The following is a 20,277-nucleotide window of genomic DNA, read 5'->3' as shown; positions in this document are numbered from 1 at the left end:
TATTATGTACATGAAAGTAGATGTAAGTATACACAGTAAATGTTCAATGATACGTTCATTTCCTGCCCTTCCCTGTCTTTAGCAGATGGGATCAGAAGGATATATATATACCAGTTATCACGTCACCAGTCCAATTCAGTTTATTGAACATCTAGGAAATACCTGGTTTTGTTCTGGGTCCTCGGATACAACAAATGGTAAGATCAATTCTTGTCCTGTAGGAACACACAGCCAAGTGAAAATAAGAACGTATGAAGTGCTTACTCTTTGCAAGGTCCTTCACCTATAACATCCCCAATTTTTACAACATTCTGTACAGTCTTAACATCCCATGTAGCAGGTGAGGAAACCAAGGCTCAGATAGGAAGAAAACAATCTAAGGTCATGCATCTGGGATTTGAACTGACCTGACTGAACCCAAAGACCTTGTCTCCTGATGGTTAGTTACCACCTACAATTTTAAAACTCTGGCTCTAAGGGAACAAGGTTATATTTTGCCTAAAGCCTTGCCCAAAGGGGAGCTGGTTCCAAGAACAACAGAGGCAGTGCCAGATTTCTGTATGCTGCGAGGCCCCTCAAGACCAGCTTGGAAGGACGACGCACATTTGAGTTCATATTCTGGTGTGTCTTTTTGGTTTTATTCCTACTCTTACGCTGGATGATATGTGTTTGATGAGTAGCCGTGAGAGGATCAACTTTACCTTGAGAGCTGCCATCCTCTAAAAATTTAATTAATTAATTATTTGGGGGCTGCGTTGGATCTCGTTGCTGCGCGCGGGCTTTCTCTACTTGTGGAGAGTGGGGGCTATTCGTCGTGGTGCTCGAGCTTCTCATTGCGGTGGCTTCTCTTGCTGCGGAGCATGGGCTCTAGGTGCGCGGATTTCAGTACTTGTGGCTCATGGGCTCTAGAGCGCAGGCTCAGTAGTCGTGGCGCACGGGCTTAGCTGCTCCGCGGCATGTGGGATCTTCCCGGACCAGGGCTCGAACCCGTGTCCCCTGCACTGGCAGGCGGATTCTCAACCCCCGCGCCACCAGGGGAGTCCCCATCTTGTTCTCTTTAGTATAGTTCAATTTCTCTATCACGAAATGAACCAGTTCTGATAAAGAGGCTCAGTCATTTCATTATAGAAGACTCTGAAGCTTGGGGTCAGTGTTAAAGTCAGTGTTCTTTAAAGACACACACACACACACACACACACACACACACACACACACACACACACACACACACACACACACACACACTACACTGCAGGACAGGAGGTCTGTGGACTCAGAAAATATTTTAACAGGTTTCCCTAGTTCTTAAAAGAATGAAAGTTCCTGGTCCACTAACCTGAGAAAGCTGAAGTCATTTCAGCTCTTGCCCAACACTGAAGACTTGTGAGGGTTCCTAGTTAGGGGGCTCTTGATAGGCCATGGAAACAAACAGGCTCTACGGCTCCTCCCTCGCTTATAAAAAAATCAAAACCCCAGGGTTTTTGGGGTTTTTTTTTTTTTTTTTCTTGTGGTACGCGGGCCTCTCACTGTTGTGGCCTCTCCCGTTGCGAAGCACAGGCTCCGGACACGCAGGCTCAGCAGGCATGGCTCACGGGCCCAGCCGCTCCGCGGCACGTGGGATCCTCCCGGACCGGGGCACGAACCCGCGTCCCCCGCATCGGCAGGTGGACTCTCAACCACTGTGCCACCAGGGAAGCCCAAAACCCCAGTTTTGATTTTTGACTGCGGACAGCTTTCAAGCCCCATCACTCTCTTTCCCCTTCCACCCCACATCTGGGAAAGCTGATAAGAATGCCCAGGAACACCTTCCTTTAGCACCAGCAGGAAGTTGCAGCCATCCAAGCCCTTGCCAGCAGGCTGGAGCCTTCCCCACTGCCCCATCCCCAAACCACCAGAAAATCCCCAGCCATTCTCAGATCTTCTTGGGAACCTGACCTGCTCTCCCTAGAAAGACTTATTATGTGAGTAATAACCTTTTTAATACCCTCTTGGTGTATGTGTGGTGCCGTTGGTCTTGACATCTGAACCAAATCTGGGGTGGGGCTTCAACCCATCTCTATGCAGTGACTCACTAGCTAATGCTGAAATTTCAGGCATCCGCAATAGAATAAGCCTCTGTGTAGCCTGGGTCCTCACTCCAAACATCTCCCCTTCAACTCTCCACCTAAAATTGCACAAGGAGGGCTTCATTCCTTTGGTTCAAAGCTCCATTCTTCTCTTTAAAGGCAACTCCTCCTCCTCCATTAGAAAATGATACTCAGTGTGCATACAATTATCACATCCTTTCCTGAGGGCACAATTTTAGGAGGAAGGGATGGAGACCAGGAGAATGTTTGGTAGTCAAGGGGGCAGGAAATAAACAGAAACTTCCCTGGGGGAAAGGTTACAGGGCCCAGAAACAATGGTCAGAGGCCTGAAATGTCTGGTATGTCCTGATTTCCAGAGACCACAAAGCACACGAGTTTGACCTCGAGAAAGGCAGTGCTGCCAATGCCCTCAGATGTCCAACCTCACATTTTCACAGAGGAGGAAACCAGCGTTCAGAGAGGTACCCTACACAAGGTCACTGATAGCGCCAGGACCAGGACTGGAAATCTGATCTCCTGCCTCCGTGATGGTACCATGAGTACTGACATGCATCAAAATGTATGTTACAATCAAGAATGATCTTGGTGAGTGAACTCTTTTTCTAATACATTACTGGAGCTCATTTGTGTTCTGATGTGCTTTTATGAATGTAGAAGAGATGGATTTGCCGCTGCATGGAACTGGCCTGGCTCTGGACATGACCATAGAAGTGTGGTGGGCACATGAGCACTGCACATGTTTGGGGGTTGGGGCAGTGTGACAGCAGGTACAGGGTGGGAACCCATGTGCTGTCATGTTAGCATAACAAGGAATGGGGTCACTTTGTCTCCCTATAGTGGGAAGCTTATCCTTCAAACCTCTGTAATTTTATATATATATATATTTTTTTTCAGTTAATTAATTATTTATTTATTTTTGGTTGCATTGGGTCTGTTGCTGCGTGAAGGGTTTCTCTAGTTGTGGCGAGCTGGGGCTACTCTTCGTTGTGGTGTGTGGGCTTCTCATTGCGGTAACTTCTCTTGTTGTGGAGCACGGGCTCTAGGTGCACAGGCTTCAGTAGTTGTGGCACACGAGCTCAGTAGTTGTGGCTCACAGGCTCTAGAGCGCAGACTCAGCAGTTGTGGTGCACGGGCTTAGTTGCTCCATGGCATGTGGGATCTTCCCCGACCAGGACTCAAACCAGTGTCCCCAGCATTCGCAGGAGGGTTCTTAACCACTGCACCACCAGGGAAGCCCTAACCTCTGTAATTTTAAACACAGCTTGAGTGTTCCTCTTTCCTCACAACCATCTAGAAAGGTTCTGGGGACCCAGGGTCCCCACTTGGTTTGGGGGAACAATAGGGACTGTTTAAGGAAAAGTCCTGCCCTTCTGAATCACTCATGTTCGAAGGAACCCCATGGCGGTGAGCAGCTGCCTCAACACTGCAAGCCAGACCACCAGCAAAGGAAAATAGGCTGTAGCCCTTTTGGGTTTCTCATTCAGTAACCTGATGTAGTTTTAGCACCCAACATATAGCTTCTCCTAAGACTCAAGCAGGATTTCCAAGTTAAACAAGGGAGAGAGGGCACTGTCCTCTCCCACTGTTGTTTTCTTGTTATTCTGACCCCTGCAGAGTGTCCTGGGGCCGTGGCTGGAGCTGCCAATGACAGTGCAGATGTGAGTGGTGGAGTCAAAGAAAGTCGGTAACCAGAGTGTACACCTCTGCTTCTGAGATAGAATCAGCGTGGAAGCACACCATACATTTGTATATATGTGTTTTGCTTTTCCTACCAAAACTTCAATTAGCAAGAAAATTGCAAATGACCGTAATCCCCCAGCATTAAAGGGAGCCTGTGTGCTAGCACTGGATTTTTCAAGTCAATCAGCTTCCTATGCCAATGTGGTTCCCATTAGCCAGAGAAAGGCTATCTTGTTTCACCTGCTTCCTCTGCGGGAGGCCTATAGTTGCCTTATTGCCATGGGAGTCACTAAAGGGATGGTTGCCCATAGTGTGAGCCCAGGCAGCCCAGAGAGGAAGGCAGATTGCCCCTCCAGCTCTGCGTGCCTGGAGATGTGAAATCTGGGTCCCGATGGCCATTCAATGGTCAAACTTGCTGTTTAAGTCCAGAGATACAGAACAGCTGTTGACCCTCAGCCTTCAGAGGTTCATCAGGAATAAATAAGATACCTAAGGGTTTCCCATCCTTGTCAGCTTCCCCTTGTCAGTCTTCCTGTTGTTCCTGGGGAGCCCTTAACCAGAGGAAGCAGAGTGGAAGAGGTAGCTGTCCAAAGATGACTTCTCTTCCTACTGACTCTTCCCCACTTCCCACTGGGATTCTGAAGCAGAGATAAGTGGGCTGGGGTAAACTTCCTTCCTTCCTTTCCTTCCCTTCCCCCTTTCTTTCTTTTCTTTCTTTCTTTCTTTCTTTCTTTCTTTCTTTCTTTCTTTCTTTCTTTCTTTCTTTCTTTCTTTCTTTCTTTCTTTCTTTCTTTCTTTCTTTCTTTCTTTCTTTTTCTTTCTTTCTTTCTTTCTTTCCCTTTGACAACTGCTGCCTACTTCCTATTCAAATTTAGCTAATGTTTATTGAGTACCTATTATGTGCTAGGCACTGTCAAGTGCTTTCACGTTTATAATCTCACACAATCCTTACGAAAACCTTGCAAGGGAGGATTAATATCCTGATTTTTACCGATGGAAGGATTCTGAGATCAGATGGGGACCAGATGGTGGAAATCTTGAAGGCTAGAAATGGAAATGGGAGTGCCATCAATACTCTGGGAACAAATGGACAAATACATCTGGGGTTTTTCCTTTACTGGCTGTGTGACATGGGCGAGTTACTCTTGGGCAAGCCTCAGTGTCCTGATTGGCAGAACAGGGATTGCCTTATAGAGCTGTGAGGAATAAATGAATAATGCATGTGTAGCACACTGCCTCGCACACAGTAGGCACTCAGTAAGTTAGGTGATAATGACTCTTGGAAAGATGGGTCTAGTGATGAGTGCAGGGCAAAACTGAGGGGGGAGACGTTGGAGAACAGTGAAGATACGAGGCTATGTGGTTTAGCTATCATTTTCAACTGGAGTGAATGGGGGGCAGGGATAGACTAATCTATCACTAAAACAGAATAGAAGGGGACATAGGAGGGGAATTCCCTGGCAGTCCAGTGGTTAAGACTTCCCACTTCCACTGCAGGGGGCTCAGGTTTGATCCCTGGTTGGGGAACTAGGATCCCACGTGCCATGTGTCACGGCCAACAAAAACAACAACAACAAAAAAACAGAATAGAAGGCCCAGAAATAGATTCAACATAAATTGGACTTTATGATAGAAGAAGCATTATAAATTAGTGGAGAAATTATGAGCCATTTAATAAATATGTTAGGACAACCGGCTTCCTTTTTAGAAAAAAATTACATTAGATCCCTATGTCACACCACACCCTAAAATAAACTCCAAATGACTTAAAGACCCAAATGCTTGTGAGAATGTTTTTATGACATGGAGATATGGAAGGATTTATTTTATAAGACATGAAAATCAGAAATCAAAAAGGAAAATGTCAAAATTTAAAACTTCTGAAAAAATAAAGGCAAGTCATAAGGAAGGACTAATATTTGAAATGTATAAAGAAATTCTTTAAGTCAATTTTTAAAAGGGGCAAAAAGCCCAGCTAAAATATGAGTAAAGACTATAAATCACTAATTTACAGAAGAAATCCCATAATCTAAATATCCAATAAATATATGAAAAGGTGTCTGGGCCTCACCAGTAAATAGGGGTATTCAACTTAAACAAGGAAATTCAATTTCACCTGGTAAAAATGGAAAATTATGACAATACAAAGTAGTGGTGAAAATTCAGGGAAACAGGAATTCAGCAGGTAGGTAAAATAATTTTGGAGAACTGTTCTGGCAAACTCTAATAAAATTGCAAATATACATACCCAACGACTGAGCACTCCACTTCCAAGATGTATCCTAGAGAAAATTTTGTACATGTTTTATAAACACTGCTTATAGAAACCAAAAAACTTAAAAACCACAAAATGCCCACCAGTGAGATATGGATAAAATGAATAAACTGTGGAGCATCCATATGGTGGAATACTATACAGCAACCAGAATACACAGATCCGATCTATATGTGACAATGGAGCCAGATCTAGACAACACAACGTTGAGTGATAAAAGCAAGTTGCAGAATCTTATGTATAGGAGATACCATTTCTCACACAAGTTTAAAAACATGGAATAATGTTATATATTGTTTATCAATACATGAATGTATAGTGAAAATATAAAGACAAGGACTGCGGGACACATGGAATTCATTATAGTGGTTGCTTCAGTAAAGGAGGGAGGGGAAAAGATCTGGTACAAGAACATGGGTATTTAACTCCGTAATATTTTATTTCATTTTTAAAAGATCTGAAGTAAAGATTTAAAAGTAAGCATTTGTTCGTTTCGGGTGGCAGGCACATGGATTCTTTCAGGTTTGTTTTTTTTTTCCTTAAAAGTAAGCAGATCTGGGATCACTCTGCCTCACTCTCATCTTCCAGGGCCTGGCTCCCCCCACCACCCGACTTCTTTTCATCAAGGAGTAAGAGCCAGCAGTCCCATCAATCATGGGAGACACTTCTTGCTGTTCTTGGGGGACCTTTTTATCTTGTCTCTGAGCAAGTGTCTTTTCTTCCCATGGCTCATGGCTTTATCAAGGAAGTTAACCTGTCTAGAGTTCTTCTAGGACATCTGGTAGACGTAATATTAAAAGCAAAGCATTCACTTTAGTGATCTTCGTGGAAAATTTATATAATTTTAAAAGAGCAGAGAGTCAAACTCTGAAATAAAAACTAGAGGACTGGGCTTCCCTGGTGGCGCAGTGGTTGAGAGTCCGCCTACCGATGCAGGGGACACGGGTTCGTGCCCCGGTCCGGGAAGATCCCACATGCCGCGGAGCGGCTGGGCCCGTGAGCCATGGCCGCTGACCCTGCGCGTCCGGAGCTTGTGCTCCGCAACGGGAGAGGCCACAACAGTGAACAACTAGAAGACTATTGCATCAGCATGGTCACAACAGGAAACGGAATTCACCCCCAGGAGGTTAAGAGACTTTTACAGACAGGTGGGCAGTGCTATGGGCACACCCAGGGATCAGTGGCAGTGAGAAGCCATTACCACCCTAAGGCAAGGGGAAGAGGAGAAGGTACAGTATAACTTAGGGCCAGGGAAAACTGAAACGACAGAGGAGAGGCCGCCTGATGGAAGCTAAGTCAGGGAAAGCCAGAGACAGCACTAAAGCGGAGAGGGGAGGGTGAAGAGGTGAGAAGAAATACCTTGACCACCCTCTCCTCTCAACCTCTAACCTCTTCTGGGTGCCTCCCATTGGCTAAACCTGACAGGAAGCCGGTTACAAGGAATTCTGGGAGATGTAGTCCCTGGGGGGCAGTCCCCCAGGGACTCAGAGTAGGGAAGAGCGGAGTGAGGTTGCAAAGCACATGGTGACTACCCAGCCTAACAGCTAAAAGAATCCCAGGCATGGAGTTAGTGAGTGGTAGGCACACAGTTTAGTTTGGAAGATCAGAAAAAAAAGACCTGGGCCATAGCCTTTGAAGAGGTCAACGTTAAGGAAGTAGAAACCAGGGAGGAAAAAGGACGAGGGCTTGGGTTGGGCTTTTACTGAGCTTCTGGGAAAAGAGTCTGGTAGAACTCACTAGTCCCAGTGTGAGAGGTAGAAGGAAGGGGACAGGGGCTTCAAGGTGGGACCAGAGAGTTGGTCGTCAGTGGCCATAAAGCCCCAATCTGTTTCTTCCAAGTGAGAATTTGTAAGCAACCATGGTTGCTGAGTGCACAGACGTGGAAGAAAGCAGGCAGTTGATGCAAAGCAGTTGAGTGGGAGGGAGAAGCACCTTGCCTGAGACCCAGCATCTGAAGGTAGAACTGCCAAGACCTCCCTTCAGCCTGAGGCTGCCTAGGGCCCCATGGGAAACAGAGCTTGTCCCACTCACCAGTCACCAGGTGGGCTGGAGGTACCTCCAGGAACCCAGGCTGACTGCCTCTCCCAGGGGCCCTTCAGCAGACAGTGTGACACCACCAGCTCATTAAGAAGATTTCTTTCAGCTTCGGGCTTCTTGGCTAAGTTCTCCTGGCTTGACTGAGACACAGAAGAGCGCTGGGGACAGCTCAGGTCAGGGCCAAATCTGGCCCTTGCTATACTCTTCTCCTGTCCCCAACAGCAGTCTTCTAGTGTCTGGTGGGGTGTGTGAATTTAGAGTCTCCATAGTTTAGCAATAGCCAGTAGTAGAAGGAGAGAAGACGTACACAGGCTGTGACATTTCTGTGGCGACATCACTTCCACTCACCCCAACCTGAGGCTGCTCCCTGCACACTTGCCGCAGGGAGATGAAAACTCAGCCTCCTAAATCTGGGAGTGGTGCCTCTTAGCCTCCTTGGGGACCCCAAATTCTAACCATGCAGCGCCACAGTTATCCATCTGCAAGACTGCATGCTCCTTGAGGACAAGGGCTGAATTTTGGCTTTCTAAAAATATGTTCATTCCCACCGTACATATCTGGCAGTCAGTGATTGTGGAATTTAATCGGGCCCAGCCCCTTTCTTTCAGAGACAAGGAAACAAAGGTTCAGGGAAGGTGGGCATATTCCCTAGGGGACCTCAGTGAGAATAGAGCCTGCGCTGGAACCCAGACCTCCATTCCTTGTCTGCTGCACTTTCTACTCTGCCAGCCTGGCTCTCCTCACTGCTCAGTGACTTCCTGGGGGGATGTTTCCGCCAGGTGAAGGGCATAGTATTTGTCCTCATAGTTTTCCCAACTGCTGGCTTCACCACCAAACACAGATGGGCTCTTCCTGGCATAGAGCTGGGTGCCACGGAAAGCTCTGAACTCAGTTTTTTACAAGAAATGCGTGCTGCGAAGTCGGGCTCCCCAGGGGACATTTTAGCTGCATGACTCACAGGGTATTCAGAGATCCTGCTCCATTTAAGGGTGATCTATTTACAAGCATGTGTAGGTTTTTAGGATTTTACAGTGGTTTGTGGGGAGGGTGGAGTATATATTCAGAAGGCATGGGCTTTTCCTGGACTGTAAATAAAACTGTGTGTGAGTGAGTGTGTGCGTGTGTGTGAGTGAGGGGCGTGGGGACCCACTGATAATGATTATGTAGGAGCTTTCTAGAAATAGATAGCTAACTCTTTTCAGAGCTGAAATGATTTTCTGCAGATTAGACCTGCAGAGCATCCTCGGTTGCTGTGGTGCGTGAAGAGGGAGCAGACGCCCAAGAGAGGTGGTGGAGGAGGTGAGGACAGTAGCCTCTCCCCCGGGCTCTGGGCTGAGCCGTGATTCTGTGATCGTAATTCAGATGGATGCACCACACTCTTTTGTCTCTTTACCCCAGTTTCTAAAACCGCCCTGCACTGCAGGAGCCCCTGTGAGAGGAAGGAGAATCTGGTTCTCCCCTCCTTTGTATAAGCAGCCTTTGCCCTACATCCGGGAAGAGATGGACATCGTCCCAGCAACCCACCTGGGGAATCAGGGAGATGCCCAGAGATTTTGCTGTTTGGATGCAGGCTTGACCTCAGGAAAATGTGCCCCAAAGTGCACCCGCCCCCATCACCCTGGACCCTCTAAAGGCCAGTGGGTCTGTCTTGACTTCTGGGGAGGGGAGCTTTGATGAGTAAGATGATAGAGAAGGGACCAGCAGAGCTGTCACCGCCACCCTAGCTCAGCCTGGGAAGGGGTTATGCAGACAGAGGCACCACCAGCCACCCAGTTGTTCCCCAAAAAACATTTGGAGCCTGTTCTCTGTCTCCCCGACCCTACTGATCCATCAAGTCCTGTCAGGCCTGGCTCTTGTGCATCTCCTCCCATCCACCCACTGAGCTACCCTTGCTCATTTCAGTGTTCTCCCGAAGGGGCCTGTTGATTGTTGAAGGGCTCCGAACTCCCTTCCAAACCACGCTTCTTCGCTCTCTTCTGAGTACCTCTCTTCCTGGGTCAATCTACCTTCAAACACCCTGTAGGAAAGAACTCTTTTGCTCAAGCCTCCCCCCAGGGATAGTCACGGCCTGGCATCCAACTAAGTGGCTCCAGCAAGGAGCTGGGCAGCATCCACAAAGTCAGCCCCAGTTTACAGAGGACTCACGCTGGCAGCAAGGACTAAGCTGAGATCACCAAACCCTTGGGACTGGCTTGAGTTCAAATCCTCTACTGCCTGAGCTGAGAAGTAACAGCTCTCACCCATGGCTCTCTTATCCTGAAACTACAGGGCCACATTCTGGAAGCCTGTTTCCACAGCTCACGCCAGCCTAATCAGACCAGCAGAATGGCTTTGTTTCTAAGTCCCTTCTAAAAGCCAGCCTGCCAGGGATCAAAACATCCAATGTCCTGATGAAATATACACCATTTGCACAAGGCAGGCGGCTTTGTTCCTCACCGTCAACACAGCAGGGCCTCATTTTGAGCTCTTCTGACTTTTTTTTAAAAAATAAATTTATTTACTTTATTTATTTATTTTTGGCTGCGTTGGGTCTTCATTGCTGCATATGGGCTTTCTCTAGTTGCAGCGAGCGGGGGGGCTACTCTTCATTGCGGTGCGCGGGCTTCTCACTGTGGTGGTTTCTCTTGTTGCGGAGCATGGGCTCTAGGCGTGCGGGCTTCAGTACTTGTGGCTCTGAGGCTCTAGAGCGCAGGCTCAGTAGTTGTGGCGCTCGGGCTTAGTTGCTCCGCGGCATGTGGGATCTTCCCGGACCAGGGCTCGAACCCGTGTCCCCTGCATTGGCAGGTGGATTCTTAACCACTGCGCCACCAGGGAAGCCCCACTTCTGACTTTTTTAAAAGGCAACCCAAAGAGATATTAAAGTCTGTCCACCCTTCTTGTAAATTTCATAATTATAATTCACATTTACTGTGATGCTCACCTTGTGTTGGGCACTGTTCTAAGCATTTCATTGGCTGTCCTCTTAATAACCTTGAGAGCCCCTGTCCCTAGCACTGTGGGCCGGAGGCAGAGCCTGGCCTGCAGGATGTATGGGCCTTGGACCCCCCAGTAAGCAGCTCTTCAGCCCCCAAGGGTGTTGACCATCTCTGAGCACTCAGAGTGAAACACCTAATCTCTCTGTCGTCCACTCTGGCTGAGAAGGGGGTGTGCAGTGTAATCTCCTGCTCTGGTTGTACACATACTGCAGGTTTCTGCATCTCCAGGAATCTGACAATAGTAATTATCCGACTGATGAGATCGGGTGTTGACCTTGTGATCTGCTATTCTGCAGAGCTTGGGTCCTATAGATGTGGAGGGTGTAAGAGAGTGAACTGAACATTTATTTTTGTGACCCTCTGACACCCCTGGAAAATGTTTTAGCCATCCCTGATCTCCATTTGTTTACATGTCATTTTGCATAAAAGTAGACTTGAGAACATGTAATCACATAGCCTCAGCCCAACTGGCCTGTTAACAAAGCTTCCTAATTGCTGGAATGCCACGGGAGTCACTAGCCTTGACTGTTCTACTCTGGTGTTCGGTTAAAGAGAGATGATGCCCTTATAGCCTGAAAAATGGCTGCATAATAAAATATTAAGGTAATGGAATCACCTGCAGAGAGAGCTGTTAAAGGAGAGATATTCTTTACAGCATAAACACAACAGCCAGATCCATCTGTACTATTCACAGGCCAAACTGTGGCATCATTAATAATAGATTTTACTTGATCAGAAAACAACTGGACTCAAATGCCAAGGTAGTCTTTTAGTAGTCTGGGGGAAAGGAATATTTTCATTCAGAAAAGATTATTTGAGCTCCTACAGTATAATGGGCATTGGCCTAGACATGGGGACACAGCAGAGAAAATGTCCCACCTCTGTGGGGCTCACAGTCTTGAGGGGTCAATGGGCAGGTCAGCAGGTGGTTACACACAATGTGCAAAAGTACAACAGGGGGGCTTCCCTGGTGGCGCAGTGGTTGGGAGTTCGCCTGCCGATGCAGGGGACGCGGGTTCGTGCCCCGGTCCGGGAGGATCCCACGTGCCGCGGAGCGGCTGGGCCCGTGAGCCATGCCCGCTGCGCCTGCGCGTCCGGAGCCTGTGCTCCGCAATGGGAGAGGCCACAGCGGTGAGAGGCCCACGTACCGAAAAAAAAAAAAAAAGAAAAAAGAAAAAGAAAAGTACAACAGGGATACGCTCAGGGTGACAGGAGTGTCTCTCCCATCCCAGTGAGTCAGGAAACACTTCCATAATGAACGATGTCTAATTCAGCAAAGGATAAAACAGAAGTGGTGGGAGGTGGAGGTGAACAGAAAGCCCTGGGTATGTACAAGGATCCAGAGGGAGAGTGACAGCTATCCAGAGGCAGAGCAAAGGGGGAGCAGGAGAGGGCATATGTCCCTGTCTATGGGGATCCCTCAAAGATGTGGGTCTAGACAACTTCTAGTCAATGTAAAGAGAAACTACATCCCAGTGTCCCCAGCACCGCATACCTGTCCTTGTGGCACTGAAAACATTTTCTGAATGACCGGAGCAGAAAGGGCAAGAGATGAGATTTGGAGATATCCTCAGAGACAAGAGTCTGGAGGGCCTTGTAACTTATATCAAAGAATTGGAGCTTTATCCTGAGAGCACTGGGAGTCACTGAAGGATTCTAAGCAGATCAGATTTAGAAAGATCCTCCTGGCAGCACTGTGTAGGGTAAATTGGGGAGGGAATCAAGGTCAGAGGTGGCTCCTAGAGAAGTGGAAATAAAAACAAAAATAAACAAATGGGACCTAATAAAACTTAAAAGCTTTTGCACAGCAAAGGAAACTATAAATAAGATGAAAAGACAGCCCTCAGAATGGGAGAAAATATCTGCAAACGAATCAATGGACAAAGGATTAATCTCCAAAATATATAAACAGCTCATGCAGCTCAATATTAAAAAAACAAACAACCCAATCAAAAAATGGGCAGAAGACCTAAATAACTATTTCTCCAAAGAAGATATACAGATGGCCAAGAGGCACATGGAAAGCTGCTCAACTTCACTAATTATTAGAGAAATGCAGATCAAAACTACAATGAGGTATCACCTCACACCAGTTAGAATGGGCATCATCAGAAAATCTACAAACAACAAACAATGGAGAGGGTGTGGAGAAAAGGGAACCCTCTTGCACTGTTGGTGGGAATGTAAATTGATAGAGTCACTATGGAGACCAGTATGGAGGTTCCTTAAAAAATTAAAAATAGAACTACCATATGACCCAGCAATCCCACTACTGGGCATATACCCAGAGAAAACCATAATTCAAAAAGAGACATGCACCACAATGTTCACTGCAGCACTGTTTACAATAGCCAGGTCATGGAAGCAACCTAAATGCCCATCGGCAGACAAACAGATAAAGAAGATGTGGTACATATATACAATGGAATATTACTCAGCCATAACAAGGAACGAAATTGGGTCATTTGTAGAGATATGGATGGACACAGAGACTGTCATACAGAGTGAAGTAAGTCAGAAAGAGAAAAACAAATATCGTCTCTTAACACATATTTGTGGAATCTAGAAAAATGGTACAGATGAACCGGTTTGCAAGGCAGAAATAGAGACACAGATATAGAGAACAAATGTATGGACATCAAGGGGAGAAAGTGGAGGGGGGGCTGTGGTGGCTGGATGAATTGGGAGATTGTATAAAAAAATAAAGTAAAATTTAAAAAAAAAGATCAGAGGTGGGAAAGCCATTGCAGTCCTCCTGGAAGGAGATCACAGTGACCTAATTCCAGTGTAAAGTATTCAAGAGAACACTCATTTCTCATTTTCATCACTTCCCCTTGGGTTCCCCCATCTTTTGGAACTCTCTGAAGTCAAGACATTTGCTTTTACTATCAATATTCAGTGGGACTAAAGGGATGGTGCCTAGTCCTTGCCCTCCGGAGCTCACGTCTCTTCCAGAGAATATTATGACTGCATTCCCCAGCACAGGAAGGAAATACCATTTTCCCAGTTCTTTTTTCAAAAAAAGTCACTCTTCATTTGCTTCTATGAGATGTTTGTCTCTGGACAGTGTTTGGATTCCATGAGCATGTGTGTGTACCCACTGCGGTCCAGCTAATGGTTGGCTTTGCTTTTCTTGGTTTCCTGGATGTGGGCGAACTTCAAACAAGGCAGTTTCCTCCTGATGCTTATCTCCACAACCCATTTCTCAGAATGTCTTGCCCATTAACTTTCAAACAACACTATTTTCAGTGCCAAGCTGCTTGCTTCAAGGCTTGGAGCTCCTCTGGAGCATAAAGTGATAGTATATCTTTCCTCCACCTCCCTCCCATTCCCCTAAACCTTGCCTATCTTTCCCCTAGCCCCCAACAAAAACAAAGCTATACACTTCCTTAGAAACACCCCTAATCTTGAACCTACCCTTGGTCCCTGAAAAGTATTTGTTCGTGGGTCATCACTGTAATGTATTTCAATTAAGAGGAGATTGAAAAGGCATAGAACACCATTCCTGGAAACGTGTTCCCCAAAGACATCAGAGACACTGGGCAAAAATGACAGGATGATTCAGTACAACCCCATATGTCTCTGAGAATCCTTCAGTGGCTCCCCATTGCCCTTAACATAAAGCACAAACCCACTAGGTATCTGTGATCTTTTGGACAGTGGGCTTCAGCCCTGACTCCTCACCTTTTAAGCTCCAGCATGATTTTAGAGACCTGTGGCAGCCGCCTGAACCAGGGGAAGCACTCCCCCTGCTGGCGGGAAGCTCTACTGCACCTTAGCCCCAACTGCCCATGTATGTACCTTGCTCTACACAGTTGGGGGTGGTCCTGGAAATTTGTGTATTAAATTGAATCACATGGTGAGTGTTCCTGGGGTGTGCATGTAAAAAGGAAATCTGTGTCAAATCCTTTTTGTGAGGCAAGAAATCCTTTTGTGATGGGGAATAATCACTGTCCTTCTCCAGCCCTTCATTTGTTGAAGCTGTGGATTTGGGGGTTTATTGAAGGGGTTCTCTAGATGCTGGTGTTCCTGCTGAAGACCACTGAGCATGGTTCCTGGCAAAAGGCTGCGGTAGCTGAAGCTCTGCCCCAAATGCTTGCACATCTGACATTTCCATGGTTTGTTGAGGCTCCTTGTAACCCAAAGCTTGTCTCTGGGAAGTGGTTGGTGTTTCTCAGAGCCTGATGGGGGATGTTGTCAGCAGCCTCAAGGGCCCTCCACTGGTTGACCCAGCTGGACCAACGCACACATTTGGAAATGGGTCAACTCCTCCTGTGGGCCTTGGCTATAGAATGATCAGGAGGGAGCAGGAAAGAGAGGACAAAGAGAAACACCCCCTGCATTGGAAGGGTATCAACCCTTACCCAAAGGGAGTGTGCCTGTCACAATTAGGGTTGTTTTTCCTCCCTCCAGATGTTGCATGTTACAGAATCCTTTGTTGGTAAGCACACGCATGGCAGCCTTAGCAGCAGCCAGTGCCAGCCCAAAGGCTTCAACAATGGGGGCTGCAAGTGAGCATGAAGTATGATGTGCCATGCACTGAGGTATGAATGTGTGCTTCTGACAACACTGTGCTGTGGTGTTCCCAAGAGCACAGAGCCAGTTTTGCTTTGGGAACGTTTTGTCACTGGATATAATGAGGCCCCTGATTGAGCCTGGAGACTTGGCCTGAAGGAATGATTAATGGGATTAAGCTTCAAGGCTTGCTTGATTTTGTGATTTGAATCCTTGCCATGAGAACCCACCTTCAAGGCCAGCATCGTGGTTTCACCTGGAGACCCAGGAAGGTGGGCCCTGGGTAGTTCCCACACTAGACTCTGGGGAAGCCAGAGTCTAGAAAAGCCAGGCTGCTTCTCTATAGTGGGTGGGTGTGCTGGAAGTCACCAAGGAGACCAACTGTGGGATCCCTGCTAACTCAGCCATCAAAGGAGGCCAGAAACCACTGGACTTGAAAATTATGTTCACAGCACCTTGAGCTCAGAGCAAGAAGGGAAACCCAGAATAAAAAGCACAAAGACTCTTTCCTTCTTCAATCGAAAGGGCAGACAGGCTACACGCATTTGAAAGCAGTTATAAACACCAGACCCACCAACTACAATTTAGGAGGTCTTATATGTAATCTGCCCAGTCCCAGATATTTTAATTCTATGTTGCAGGGAAGTAAGTGCCAGCTGGCTGCTGACCGACCATGCTCAGGGTTCAGTTCTAAACAGCACTGTTTGGGAAAAGCTCAATCTAAAACAGACAGCTCTGGATGTGTTTAGGTTTTGCTTTCTTTCCACTTTTAAATATTAAAAATTGACTCCAGCTGTGGGGTAGAAAGTAACGCCTAACCTATAAAAACATTGACAAATAAATCACAATGCAATTTGCTGCGCATTTTTGTGAGGTCTAAACACCAGTTCTTGAAAGGAATTTTCCATTATTGCATCTTGGGAAGATAACTTCTTCATGAAAAATTCATTTGACTTTTATATTTCATAAAATCATCACATCGCATTCCCACATTTGGGATCTGCATGTGCGCTGGAGCACCCATGCCTTTCAGCTTGTCTTTCCAGACTCCTAAGCCTCCCTTCATGACTTCTGCAGGGCAGGGCCAACATCAGAAGCCTTACCTGGTCGTTGATGTTATGTTGCATCCCCTGCCCAGGACCCTGTCCTTCTGAAAACCAGGCGGAGTCCCAGCAAAGGGAGAGCTCTCTTTGAGCCTCGTTTGGGCACCAAACTCCCCTACCCAAACTCGGTTCACGTATACACACCCCTGGGCACCACCCCCATCCAAGCGAGAAATAAGCTTTCACCCACGTTATTTTTTGGTGGCATCACTGCTAGCGTCAGCACTTTTCTTTCTGAGGTGAGGATAAAAGATTCATGGGAAACAGAACAGAGGAGAGGGGAGGAGGGGTCTATGTAACAGACTTGCTGCTATGAGTTGGAGTCTTCAAATGCCTCTTGTCATAAAGGATGCTGATCCCAGCCCAGTTCACATGGTATCAGCCGTGATAGGGTAGGCATGCTGCACTAACAAACAGCCCCAAATCTCAATGACTTATTTCTGCTTATATTACTCATCCATCATAGGTCCACTGCATTATAATAGTTATTCCAGGATCCAACTGATGGAACAACCACTATCTGAAATGTTGTCAGTGTTCGTGGCAGAGGAAAAGGGTATCTTGGAAGGCCTTTCATGAATAATTAAATGCCCACTCTCATTGGCCAGAACTGGTCATATGGTGCCATCCAGACTCAGGGGGTGCCAGGAAATGAACCCCCCCCTTACTTACCCAGAAGACAGAGAGCAGGAAAGACTTGGTGACTGGCATTGATGGATATTACATCCAACATGTCTGCCTAATGGTGGAGGTCCTTCGGCAGTCTCGATTCTAGCCAGCAACCCTTCCGGACCCTGGCCTTGACAAGGTCACGGCCCTGGGAGTAGGGTCATAGGGAGCAGTCAGACTCGTAGTGAATACCCTCTTGGGGTGTCTTCCCAGTCCCTGTACCTCTTCTCTGAGTGCTACACCCAAACTACCTACTCATAGGGGTGACCCAAGCAGTTGCTCTCATGTCAGTACTGCCCAAGCCCTCCCTAGATCCAGTTGATTGGATCAGAGAAGTGCACCTAGCCAAAGCAGAGCTAACAGGATTCTATGTCCCAGAAATTTAGAATTGTGGTTCAGAAACAGCTAGTCTGAGTGATGCATGTAAATTTGGAAGCTCTGCTAAAGGCATTTTCTGCTTATGCATGGAAAAACTAAGAAAGCTGTACTGCAGAAGGACGAGTCAGGCATACAGAGAGAAGAAACCACATGGGGAGAGAGAGAGAATCCCAGCCTCACCCTAGCACATAGACACTTGATTCTAGCTCAAAATTGGCTAATACCAGCATCCACCACAGAAGGTAATTTCTTAGGTCAAGGGCATTGAGTGTCTGTAAGATTCCTATTAAAATACTGTCACTCGTGGAATAGATAATATCTAGCACTGTTACCAGCCATGGCCACCTTATGGTGGAGAAGTTTAGCAGGTTGGGCAGCCATTTGGTGATATCTTTAGAGAAAAGAGCCCCAGATTAGTCAATTTTGATAGACTGGAATGTATGGGCTTATAATAATGAGGAAATGTTTAATTGCAGATAACAGGAAGCTCCCAAATAACAGTAGGTTATTTCCCTCACACACAAAGAGGTAGGTAGTCTGGGGCCAGCACAGCAACTCAACAAAATCAACACTGGTGCAGTTTTCTCCCTTCAGTTCTCTGCTCTGCCTGCCCTTAGAAATCTCATCTTCATGTTCTAGAATGATGGCTGTAGGAACGCCTCCATATTGTTGTTCCTGCCAGGTGGATGAAGAGAAGAAAGTTCTGTTCCCTTCTTTGAAGACTTCCCAGAAGTCTCAGCGGCCAGAGCTTAATCACTTCGATGAGAAAGATAGGAAAACAGCTCTAAGAAGCTCCTCCTACATGGAGTTGCCTGGGCTCCAACAGGTGCTTGCAGTAAAATTAGCTCTGTTACACTGGCTCCAACTAATTGGAGTAGGAACCAGGACCCAAATCAAGACAACCATGGGTACACCAGACATGAAGAAAGCCAGCCTTGATGGCAAGTTGGTTTGAAACTGTCTAGCTGGAACTTTCTGGCCAGTTGGAGCCTTCCATAATGAATGGTGACATAAAGACCAGATCAGATCCTCCCTTGCAGGGTGCACCACGCAGATGGAAGGGAGTCACACAGGCTCAGGCTACGTCCCAAATGGTGCCAACCCATTGCTCCATGTCTCCTTGAGTTCTGTTGTATGTCCGTGACTTGGAAGTCCTGGGGTCCTCAGGGACACCATATTAGAGGCCATGCCTGTCTCATGTATCCTTATAGTAAACCTCCTTACCAGGTGTTATCTAGGAGGGTTTCTTTATCAAATCTTTAAGAGCCTGATTAATACAGGAATTATTGTGATCATTATAATTATTGTAATTAATGTCAGAGAGTTTCCAGGAGAGGGAAGGGAAAGAGAATCACCTTGATGTTTCACCACTTTGCATCAAACTGATCTAGACTTGGAGAGGACTGTAGTCACTGTAATTTCTGTCTGCCTACAGAACAACAAATGTCTGTCTTTCCCATACCTCTCCTCCTGGTCCCTATGGCCTCTATACCTACTTTTACCTATATTTGTTAATTCACTAGGAGGTGCAAATTGGTGATATTTTAGTTCTAATAATTTGTTTTCACTTACCAGTTGGAATACTTTTATAAAGAAACTCTTGCCCTCATCTACTATTTGGTTAGCCAAAGGTACAGTTCAAATAGGAAAAGCAAGATAAATAAAAAGCCTGCCTCCTCTGTAGATGACTAATTCTTTTTTTTTAACTTAAATATCATTATGGAATTGTGGGTTTAAACATATGTAATGGATTTCAATATACTAAAATTATTTCTCATTGTCCTGTCTTTCATTGGTGGGATTCTCTTCAAGTTGGCTCCTGAGTCCTTTTGACATAACCCTTTGCTTCCTGTTTCCTGCTAACTGGTCTGACAGGTTGTTCACCTTGTATATTTCCTGTCTTATATTTGGAGTCAGTCATTTGTCTAAGTAGCTCTGTTTCTTTTGAGTAAGAAATAGCATTTAGAAAGCCGTCCGGGTGTTAAGGATGCCATTGCTACCGTGTTGATCGTTGTTTCTAGACATTTTCAGTGGACAGAGTGCTGGGGGTGAGGGAGGGAACATATACGAAGCATACACACACACACACACACACACACATATATGATTACAGAGCTTTTATTAACCTCTTAAATCTTTATCTCCTTTATTCCATGCCAAGAGTCCTGGTTCTCAAGCACACAGAGGATGATAGAATTTAGAATATTCCACGATTACTTATTTGTTTTATCCCATATTGCATGCATAACCATCTCAGAGTAACAATACCAATCCTACCATCACTGCAATGACCCAAAACATTTTTTTTAAATAAATTTATTTTGGGCTGCACTGGGTCTTCATTTCTGCGTGCTGGCTCTCTCTAGTTGCAGCAAGCTGGGCCTGCTCTTCGTTGCAGTAAGTGGGCTTCTCTTGTTGCGGAGCATAAGCTCTAGGCACGCAGGCTTCAGTAGTTGCGGCATGAGGGCTCAGTATTTGTGGCTCACTGGCTCTAGAGCGCACACTCAGTAGTTGCGGCACACAGGCTTAGTTGCTCCAAGGCATGTGGGATCTTCCCA

The 20,277-nt window shown here is 46.4% G+C and overlaps 1 long non-coding RNA gene across 2 annotated transcripts in view; it reads left to right on the top strand.

The window, feature by feature from the left end:
- Window positions 1-20,277, top strand: part of LOC136792890 (uncharacterized) — a 73,813-nt gene that overhangs the window by 40,978 nt on the left and 12,558 nt on the right. Inside the window, exons 3-4 of one of the 2 annotated variants that reach the window (XR_010837467.1) lie at window positions 83-197; window positions 2,444-2,672. This is a non-coding gene — a long non-coding RNA (uncharacterized lncRNA). The remainder of the gene's footprint in view (window positions 1-82; window positions 198-2,443; window positions 2,673-20,277) is intronic. The other variant, XR_010837466.1, reaches the window with a different exon arrangement.

This window comes from Kogia breviceps, chromosome 17 (genome assembly GCF_026419965.1).
Source record: "Kogia breviceps isolate mKogBre1 chromosome 17, mKogBre1 haplotype 1, whole genome shotgun sequence".
NCBI classification, from domain to species: domain Eukaryota; kingdom Metazoa; phylum Chordata; class Mammalia; order Artiodactyla; family Physeteridae; genus Kogia; species Kogia breviceps.
Note: the sequence above shows the minus strand (reverse complement) of the source record. Positions and strands in the feature narration are given on the sequence as shown.